The following is a 10,399-nucleotide window of genomic DNA, read 5'->3' as shown; positions in this document are numbered from 1 at the left end:
AATGTGTTTGTACAAAATGGATATCAATTGGAAGCTGTTGGTGAATGCTTTAGTACAGAGTATTTCTCATCCCGCACCGTGACTGGGGTCTCGAGATATAGGTCAAAACGTGGACCCGGGTAACCTTCGGATGTGTATATACAATATGGGTATCAAATGGAAGCTGTTGGTGAATGCTTTAGTTCAGAGTATTTTTCATGCCGCTCCGTGACTAGGGTCCCGAGATAGAGACCAACACGTGGACCCTAGAATGTGTTTGTACAATATGGATATCAATTGAAAGCTGTTGGTGAATGCTTTAGTACAGAGTATTTCTCATGCCGCTCCGTGACTGGGGTCTCGAGATATAGGTCAAAACGTGGGCCCGAGTAACCTTTGGTTGTGGATGTGCAATATGGGCATCAAATGAAAGCTGTCGATAAGTGCTTTAATGTGGGGTAATTTTCATACCTATTGATGACTAGGGTCTCGAAATATATGCCAAAACGTGGACCCGCCGTGTCTTTAAACCGAATTAAACCAAACTTACACACATTGTTAAGTAGGTATTGAAAATGGTTTCCGTATAGTTTGAATACCTATTGGTAGATAGGGTCTCGAGATATAGGTCAAAACGTGGACCCGGGTAACCTTCGGCCGTATATGTACAATATGGGTAGCAAATGGAAGCTGTTGATGATTTCTATAGTATAGAGTATTTTTCATACCGTTCCGTGACTAGGGCCTCGAGATAGAGACCAAAACGTGGACCCGGGTAACCCTAGAATGTGTTTGTACAATATGGATATCAAATGGAAGCTGTTAGTGAATGCTTTAGTTCACAGTATTTTTCATGCCGCTCCGTGACTAGGGCCTCGAGATAGAGACCAAAACGTGGAGCCTAGAATGTGTTTGTACAATATGGATATCAAATTGAAGCTGTTGGTGAATGCTTTAGTTCAGAGTATTTTCCATGCCGCTCCGTGACTAGGGCCTCGAGATAGAGACCAACACGTGGACCCTAGAATGTGTTTGTACAATATGGATATCAATTGGAAGCTGTTGGTGAATGCTTTAGTTCAGAGTATTTTTCATGCCGCTCCGTGACTAGGGCCTCGAGATAGAGACCAACACGTGGACCCTAGAATGTGTTTGTACAATATGGATATCAATTCGAAGCTGTTGTTGAATGCTTTAGTACAGAGTATTTTTCATGCCGCTCCGTGACTAGGGTCTCGAGAGATAGGTCAAAACGTGGACCCGGGTAACCTTCGGATGTGTATGTACAATATGGGTATCAAATGGAAGCTGTTGGTGAAAGCTTTAGTACAGAGTAGTTTTCATGCCGCTCCGTGTCTAGGGCGTCGAGATAGAGACCAACACGTGGACCCGGGTAACCTTCGGATGTGTATGTACAATATGGGTATCAAATAGAAGCTGTTGGTGAAAGCTTTAGTACAGAGTAGTTTTCATGCCGCTCCGTGACTAGGGCCTCGAGATAGAGACCAACACGTGGACCTTAGAATGTATTTGTACAATATGGATATCAATTGGAAGCTGTTGGTGAATGCTTTAGTGCAGTGTATTTTTCATGCCGCTCCGTGACTAGGGTCTCGAGATATAGGTCAAAACGTGGACCCGGGTAACCTTCGGATGTGTATGTACAATATGGGTATCAAATGGAAGCTGTTAGTGAATGCTTTAGTTCAGAGTATTTTTCATGCCGCTCCGTGACTAGGGTCTCGAGATAGAGAAAAAAACATGGAGCCTAGAATGTGTTTGTACAATATGGATATCAAATTGAAGCTGTTGGTGAATGCTTTAGTTCAGAGTATTTTTCATGCCGCTCCGTGACAGGGGTCTCGAGATATAGGTCAAAACGTGGACTCAGGTAACCTTCGGATGTGTATGTTCAATATGGGTATCAAATGGAAGCTGTTGGTGAATGCTTTAGTTCAGAGTATTTTTCATGCCGCTCCGTGACTAGGGTCTCGAGATAGAGACCAAAACGTGGTATTGAATAAATAAATAAATAGTATGAGAATAAAGAAATAAATAATATGAAAACCATATCTTTTCTGTTCTAAACCATATCTATTCTATTTTAGTGTGTCCAGCGAAGCGGGCCGGGTTTGCTAGTCTATATATATAAATGTGAAAATCTGTCCCTATGTTCGCTTATAACTCGAGAATGGCTGAACGGATTTATCTTATCTTGGTCTTGAATTATTCGTGGAGGTCTAGGGAAGGTTTAAAAGGTGAGAAAAATTCGAATAATTGCCGGGAAAATGGTCAAAACGTGGACCCGGGTAACCTTCAGATGTATATATACAATATGGGTATCAAATGAAAGCTGTTGGTGAATGCTTTAGTTCAGAGTATTTTTCATGCCGCTCCGTGACTAGGGTCTCGAGATAGAGACCAAAACGTGGACCCTAGAATGTGTTTGTACAATATGAATATCAAATTGAAGCTGTTGGTGAATGCTTTAGTACAGAGTATTTTTCATGCCGCTCCGAGACTGGGGTCTCGAGATATAGGTCAAAACGTGGGCCCGGGTAACCTTCGGATGTGTATATACAATGTGGGTATCAAATGGAAGCTGTTGGTGAATGCTTTAGTTCAGAGTATTTTTCATGCGGCTCCGTGACTAGGGTCCCGAGATAGAGACCAACACGTGGACCCTAGAATGTGTTTGTACAATATGGATATCAATTGGAAGCTGTTGGTGAATGCTTTAGTACAGAGTATTTCTCATGCCGCTCCGTGACTGGGGTCTCGAGATATTGGTTAAAACGTGGACCCGGGTAACCTTCGTATGTGTATATACAATATGGGTATCAAATGGAAGCTCTTGGTGAATGCTTTAGTTCAGAGTATTTTTCATGCCGCTCCGTGACTAGGGTCCCGAGATAGAGACCAACACGTGGACCCTAGAATGTGTTTGTACAATATGGATATCAATTGAAAGCTGTTGGTGAATGCTTTAGTACAGAGTATTTCTCTTGCCGCTCCGTGACTGGGGTCTCGAGATATAGGTCAAAACGTGGGCCCGGGTAACCTTTGGTTGTGGATGTGCAATATGGGCATCAAATGAAAGCTGTCGATAAGTGCTTTAATGTGGGGTAATTTTCATACCTATTGATGACTAGGGTCTCGAAATATATGCCGAAACGTGGACCCGCCGTGTCTTTAAACCGAATTAAACCAAACTTACACACATTGTTAAGTAGGTATTGAAGATGGTTTCCGTATAGTTTGAATACCTATTGGTAGATAGGGTCTCGAGATATAGGTCAAAACGTGGACCCGGGTAACCTTCGGACGTATATGTACAATATGGGTAGCAAATGGAAGCTGTTGATGATTTCTATAGTATAGAGTATTTTTCATACCGTTCCGTGACTAGGGCCTCGAGATAGAGACCAAAACGTGGACCCGGGTAACCCTAGAATGTGTTTGTACAATATGGATATCAAATGGAAGCTGTTAGTGAATGCTTTAGTTCACAGTATTTTTCATGCCGCTCCGTGACTAGGGCCTCGAGATAGAAACCAAAACGTGGAGCCTAGAATGTGTTTGTACAATATGGATATCAAATTGAAGCTGTTGGTGAATGCTTTAGTTCAGAGTATTTTCCATGCCGCTCCGTGACTAGGGCCTCGAGATAGAGACCAACACGTGGACCCTAGAATGTGTTTGTACAATATGGATATCAATTGGAAGCTGTTGGTGAATGCTTTAGTTCAGAGTATTTTTCATGCCGCTCCGTGACTAGGGCCTCGAGATAGAGACCAACACTTGGACCCTAGAATGTGTTTGTACAATATGGATATCAATTGGAAGCTGTTGGTGAATGCTTTAGTTCAGAGTATTTTTCATGCCGCTCCGTGACTAGGGTCTCGAGAGATAGGTCAAAACGTGGACCCGGGTAACCTTCGGATGTGTATGTACAATATGGGTATCAAATGGAAGCTGTTGGTGAAAGCTTTAGTACAGAGTAGTTTTCATGCCGCTCCGTGTCTAGGGCCTCGAGATAGAGACCAACACGTGGACCCGGGTAACCTTCGGATGTGTATGTACAATATGGGTATCAAATGGAAGCTGTTGGTGAATGCTTTAGTTCAGAGTATTTTTCATGCCGCTCCGTGACTAGGGTCTCGAGATAGAGACCAAAACGTGGTATTGAATAAATAAATAAATAGTATGAGAATAAAGAAATATATAATATGAAAACCATATCTTTTCTGTTCTGAACCATATCTATTCTATTTTAGTGTGCCCAGCGAAGCGGGCCGGGCTTGCTAGTATTAAATAAATTTAAGAAAAATTTATTATAAAACATAGAATTAAAAATAGATTTAAAGATACTAAGAAACTTTTAAAGTCATAAAATTATTTTTATTGAAAACCACTGAACTTGCAAAATTTAAACAAATTTTTTAGCACAGTAATTTTCAATCTTAACCATAGGGGTGTAGAGTACCTCCACTTCACTTTCAAACTTCTTTCGAATTCTTTAAATATATTTTTAATACTCAAACTCAAATTATGTAAACCATTTCAATTCACTCTACTCTTCAATTGCAATGACATAACTCTTTTCATTTCAACTTGCTCTACTTTAATGACATAATTCTTTTCATTTCAAGTTACTCTTCTTTAATGACATAATTCTTTTCATTTCAATTTCAATGACAAAAGTTCTTTTCCTTTTTTTGAAACCCGAAACATAAGTAAACACATGGCACACACCAAATACATTTTTTTGTCATATGATACCCCACTCCAAAGCAAAGCCATAGCTCACTGTGAAGTAAGTTAACCTGAACAAAATTTAAGTCAACCTAAGCAGAATTTCATTTGTATAGTATTTTTAAGTGTTTACAATTTTGTTATTGATTTTTACTTGTAACAATGTTTGATTGTAATTATGCATATTTTATTGATGACAAGGCAAAAAGAAAGTATAAAAATAAAGCCATTCTGTCAGAAGGCAGCTCAGTCTCAACCTGATAGTTGGAAGGCAGTCATTTGCCCTAACTGAATAAAAATCTTTTATTTACAAAGGAATCTTTAGTCGGCAGGTTTGCCCTAAAGCTCTTCCATGAAATAATAACACTTATACATTGACGATCCTGCATCACTTTACACTGGTAATTGCCCCCGGAAGGACGTTGTTAAAAGCCCCCTCAATGTCGAGGAAGGCGCCTACCGCAAACTACTTCTGGTAATCTCTCTTCCACGATTGTATGTAGGGCAGATTCCACCGATCTACCCTTGCAATAAGCATGTTGAGCATGCGACAGCCGACCTCGAGGAATTTCGCTTCTTATGTGCAGGTCAATCAGTCTCTCAAGGGTTTTCAGTAAGAAAGATGAGAGACTGATTGGCCTGAAGTCCTTAAGGGAGACATGCGAGCTCTTGCCTGCCTTGCGTATAAAGAAAACCCTCACGGCCCTCCATGATCTTGTTATATAGCCCCTGGCTACGCAGCTCGCGTAGATGGGGTTCAACTAACGGCATAATACCTCCACAGATTTCTGCAGGTGAGCAGGAATGATGCCTTCAGGACCAGGCGACTTGAAGGACCTAAAAAAGTCAATGGCCCAAGCCAGGCGACGCTTATCCAGCAACCAGCCCCGGTCCGGAATGCAAGTTGAAATGCTATCTAGGTCGGTGCTGCTAGGTGCTGGGCTTGTCGAAAAATGGGCGTCGAGAAGTAACTTCAGTGACTCCTCGCCGCTCATCGCCCAACGTCTCTTAAGTACCCCAAGGGGTACTTCCCATCCCGAGGGAGACCTAATTCTTTTAGCCCTGTTAAAAAGGCGTCTGCACGAGGCCCTAAGCTCAGATAGCTCCGTTGTCCACCTGGGGGGGTTTTCCTTCCTGGGAAAAGCTGTTATTAGACAAGAGGTTTCCAAGGCCTTGTTGCAAGCTGAGGTGAAAGTTTGCACCAGTTCGTCGATCGCTTCTTCCGATAGGTCTAGATTTCCTCCCGGTGCTTTGGGGAGTAGGCTCAGCAGATTTCTGTAATATGTATCCCAGTCCGTCTTCCTCAGGTTCCTGTAGGGGGATCTTATTGGACGAGTTTGAGTGAGAGAGTACTGAATATACCTATGGTCCGAGAAGGAGTGAGCGTTTAGCACCCTCCACCCTCGGAGATTCGGTTTTTCAGTTAAGAAGAAGCCAGAGTAAGGTCAAGCACCTCTTCTGTGGCTGCGGTAATAAAAGTGGGGTCCTTACCCCTGTTACATATAAACAAGTCCTCGTTTAAAATATAATCAAAAAATGACTCACCTCGTGCATTGATGTTTGAACTTCCCCAGCAGGTGTGATGGGAGTTCGCGTCAGTGCCTATGATAACGCCGATTTTCCTGTGTTTTGCTTCAGCCAGGGGTTCCCTTAGCAGCGCCACCTCGTCGTCATGTGCCATATAGACGGACATCAGCCATAGCTTTCCAGCCGGGCCCTTCAGGCTCACCGTCGCAATGTCTTCATTGTTGAAATTAGGCAAAATAAATGCGTTAAGTTCCCTCCTGATGAGTATACAGGATCTTGGTTTACCTGTCTTGCTATACGCAACCAGTTTGTAGCTTTTCGTCCTGAGCCCAGAAATGCCGTTGCTGCTTAGCCACGGCTCCTGGATCAGGACTGTATCAGCTCCACCTTGCTCAAGGTGGATAAGTAGGTTGGCGGACGCCGCCTTAGAGTGCTGAAGATTTATCTGAAGAATATTCATCCTCCAAGATCCTCTCCATCACCCCAAGGACAGCGTCCCCGCTCTCCTACGCCAGGAGCCTCTCCTCCTCCGCCCTGTCGAAGAACGACCCGATGCTTATGACGGACTCCGGTAAAGAGCGGACGTCATCAGCATTGTCACCCTCCGACCTGACGGATTCTACTTCCATGTCCACAGGAGCTTCCTCTACTGTGGGCATTACTTCTCCCAGCACTTCCGGATGTGCAGAGGTATCTCCTCTGGCATGGGTTTGTAGACCTTAAGGATTACCTTCTCGAAGCCATAGTGGATGATGCCCTTTGCTTCAGCGAGAGGACTGAGAAACTCTGAATTCAGCAGAATCGGCGCTTGCCGGTAGGATCCTTCAGTCTTCTCCACATTAACCACCCTCCAGTTGTGTGTGGGAAGTTTGGGATTGCAATAGCGGAGGTCGTCATCGTTCAGGAAGGCCGTTCAGGCCGCAGATCATTTAGCGCTACCCAGGGTGCACCACGCGGAGGCGATCTGCCCTACTCTCCAAGCAAGCAACATTAGCTGGCATTTGCTTGCGTACAGAATAGGCTCCTACATTTGATATGTCCATATGATTTGTATGCATCTTTACATATAGATTTGTTCTTTTTGTTTGAAAATTGCGCGAAATTATATGTATGCATGTTTATATACATATACTAGCATCACCCAGTGGGCTTCGCACCACCATACATAAAAAGGTTTTTTTTATATCGCAAGAAATTTTTCATATTAAGTTTTCTTTATAGAACTCGTAAAATGTTTAAACAGTTGAACTAGTTGATTTTTATCATTCAACATACTTTCTAAAGATGTCACAATAGCCTTTTCTGTACTTTTTTAAAATTTGATTGTGGTGGTCACCTATATACAGGTAAGGTGAAAGAGCCGATAAAAACTTGTAATTAAACTTTGATTCTTTAATTTCCATTTCAATTTTTTACGCTAAATAAATTATGCTAAAATAAATAAAGTTAAAAATGTTTTTCCAGTTCCTTGAATGCTCCAGTTTTTATTATATTTTCGCCCAAAATTAATATTAACATAATACACTTACAACCACAACAGTACAACAGAAACGCTCATAAGCGGCTGTGTATTTGTTATTGTTTTTCCCATACAGGCATTTCGTATGAGAGGAAACCATTACTCACATAAAATATCATAACTCAGGAACGGCTGCACCGATTTCAATCAAACTTCACACAAACCTCCTCCTTAAAAATAGAAAAGAACTCTAAAATTTTTGTGTCAATCGGATTGGCGGTTCTTGAGTTATAAGATTACCAAGAAAATGTAATATATAACGACAACTTGAAATAACCCAGGACCAGCAGTGTGGTTAGGAATTTAAGCTGATATGAGGCTATCGATTTGATCCGGAGTTATTTTATGTACCAGCCAAATTAGTATATGTGCGTGCGGCAATCCCCTTTTCTGCCATTCGATGGAGTACATATGGCAACGCACCTCCCCAAATACATATAATTTCACAATTAAATCCATAATTGCTTTACATTTTTGCCGAAATGGATACTCATGTACTATAGAATCATCAGCAGCTTCCATTTGCTACCCATATTGTACAAACACATCCTAGGGTTACCCGGGTCCACGTTTTGGATTATATCTCGAGACCCTAGTCACGGAACGGTATGAAAAATACTCTATACTATAGAAATCATCAACAGCTCCCATTTGCTACCCATATTGTACGAACACATCCTTAAGTTATCGGGGTCCACATTTTGGGCGATATCTCGAGACCTAGTCACGGGGCGGCATCAAAAATACTCTATACTATAGAATCATCAGCAGCTTCCATTTGCTACCCATACTGTACAAACACATCCTAGGGTTACCCGGGTCCACGTTTTGGATTATATCTCGAGACCCTAGTCACGGAACGGTATGAAAAATACTCTATACTATAGAAATCATCAACAGCTCCCATTTGCTACCCATAATGTACGAACACATCCTTAAGTTATCGGGGTCCACATTTTAGGCGATATCTCGAGACGCTAGTCACGGAGCGGCATCAAAAATACTCTATACTATAGAATCATCAACAGCTTCCATTTGCTACCCATATTGTACAAACACATCCTAGGGTTACCCGGGTTCACGTTTTGGCCTATTTCTCGAGACCCTGGTATCCGATTCTTAAAATTTTAAAACACAAACCATCTACTGAATAGTCCAAACAAAGCCTAAAAATTTGGTTTGGATAGGTGAGCCCGTTCTTGAGTTATAAGATTACCAAGGAAATGTAACTTCTTTTTATATATATAGATTAGTATACAACATTTCTTATAAGGTATGTGGTAAATATTACCCTATATTTTGTCCTTCATATCTATATATATAAAAGAAAGTCATGTTAGTTACACAATGTATAACTCGAGAATGGCTGAACCCATTTGGCTGAAAATTAATAGAGAGGTAGCTTAGAACCAGGAGATATGATACATATGATACTTTTTATCCCATTCGAACGCGTTTCCGTGAAGTCACTATAAAATGTGGAATAACAAAACGCAAATAACAGCTAAACGTAATTTTGTCTTTGATTAAGTAAAAAATTTATTAATATTACAATATATTATTACACTTGGAATGCTTCATCGAAGAATTTTCAACGACGGAAGCAAGGAGATACGGTTACTGGTTATCCGGATGTGCGTTCTACTGATGCTCTTGGTCGTATGTATAAAGCTCATCCAAAGAATGATGAATGCTTTTACTTGCGGTTGTTGCTGGTAAATGTGCGTAGGCCAACGTCATTTGAGTCACTACGGACAGTTAATGGTACAATATTCCCAACATATCGTGCTGCATGTGAAGAACTCAATTTACTAGAAAGCGATACCCATTGGGATACGACAATCGTTGAAGCCATTATCTCTGCATCTCCAAGTCAGATACGCACATTATTTGCTATCATAATTTCGACATACTTTCCATCGAACCCATCTAACCTATGGCATAAATACAAGGATAATATGTCAGACGATATTTTACATGAAATTCGTGTCAGTTCCAGATATCCGGATCTTGAGATGAATGAGGAGATACATAATCGGGCTTTACTCTTGATAGAAGACATGTGTTACCTTATGTGCGGTAGTTTATTAGTCAGGTTAGGAATGCCAGCGCCAAATCGTGAAATGAATGACGCATTTAATCGAGAGTTGGAACGGGAACGTGAATATGATCACCAGGAATTAGATTTAGTAGTTCAAACGAAAGAGAAGTTTATGATACATTAATGAATGGCAATTGATGATGAAATTGGTGGTTTATATTTCCCTGATGCCCTTGGTGGAACTGGCAAGACATTCCTCATGTCAGTAATTTTAGCCACTGTTCGTGCAAGATCCAACATTGCGATTGCAGTTGCTTCTTCTGGATAGCAGCCACATTGTTACAAGGATGCCGTACGGCTCATTCAGCATTAAAATTGCCGTTAAATCTTCAAAAAATTGAAAAACCAACATGTAATATTTCAAAAACTCAGCAATGGCCAAAGTTTTTTGGAGGCGCAATGATTCTACTGTCTGGCTATTTCCGCCAAACACTGCTAGTAATTCCAAGATCAACGGCTGCTAACGAAATAAACGCTTGCCTCAAATCATCGAATCTATGGCGCTATGTGAAGAAACT

Source organism: Anastrepha ludens, chromosome X (assembly GCF_028408465.1).
Source record: "Anastrepha ludens isolate Willacy chromosome X, idAnaLude1.1, whole genome shotgun sequence".
Lineage (NCBI taxonomy): Eukaryota > Metazoa > Arthropoda > Insecta > Diptera > Tephritidae > Anastrepha > Anastrepha ludens.
The sequence above is the reverse complement of the archived record's forward strand: the minus strand, read 5'-3'. Positions refer to the sequence as shown.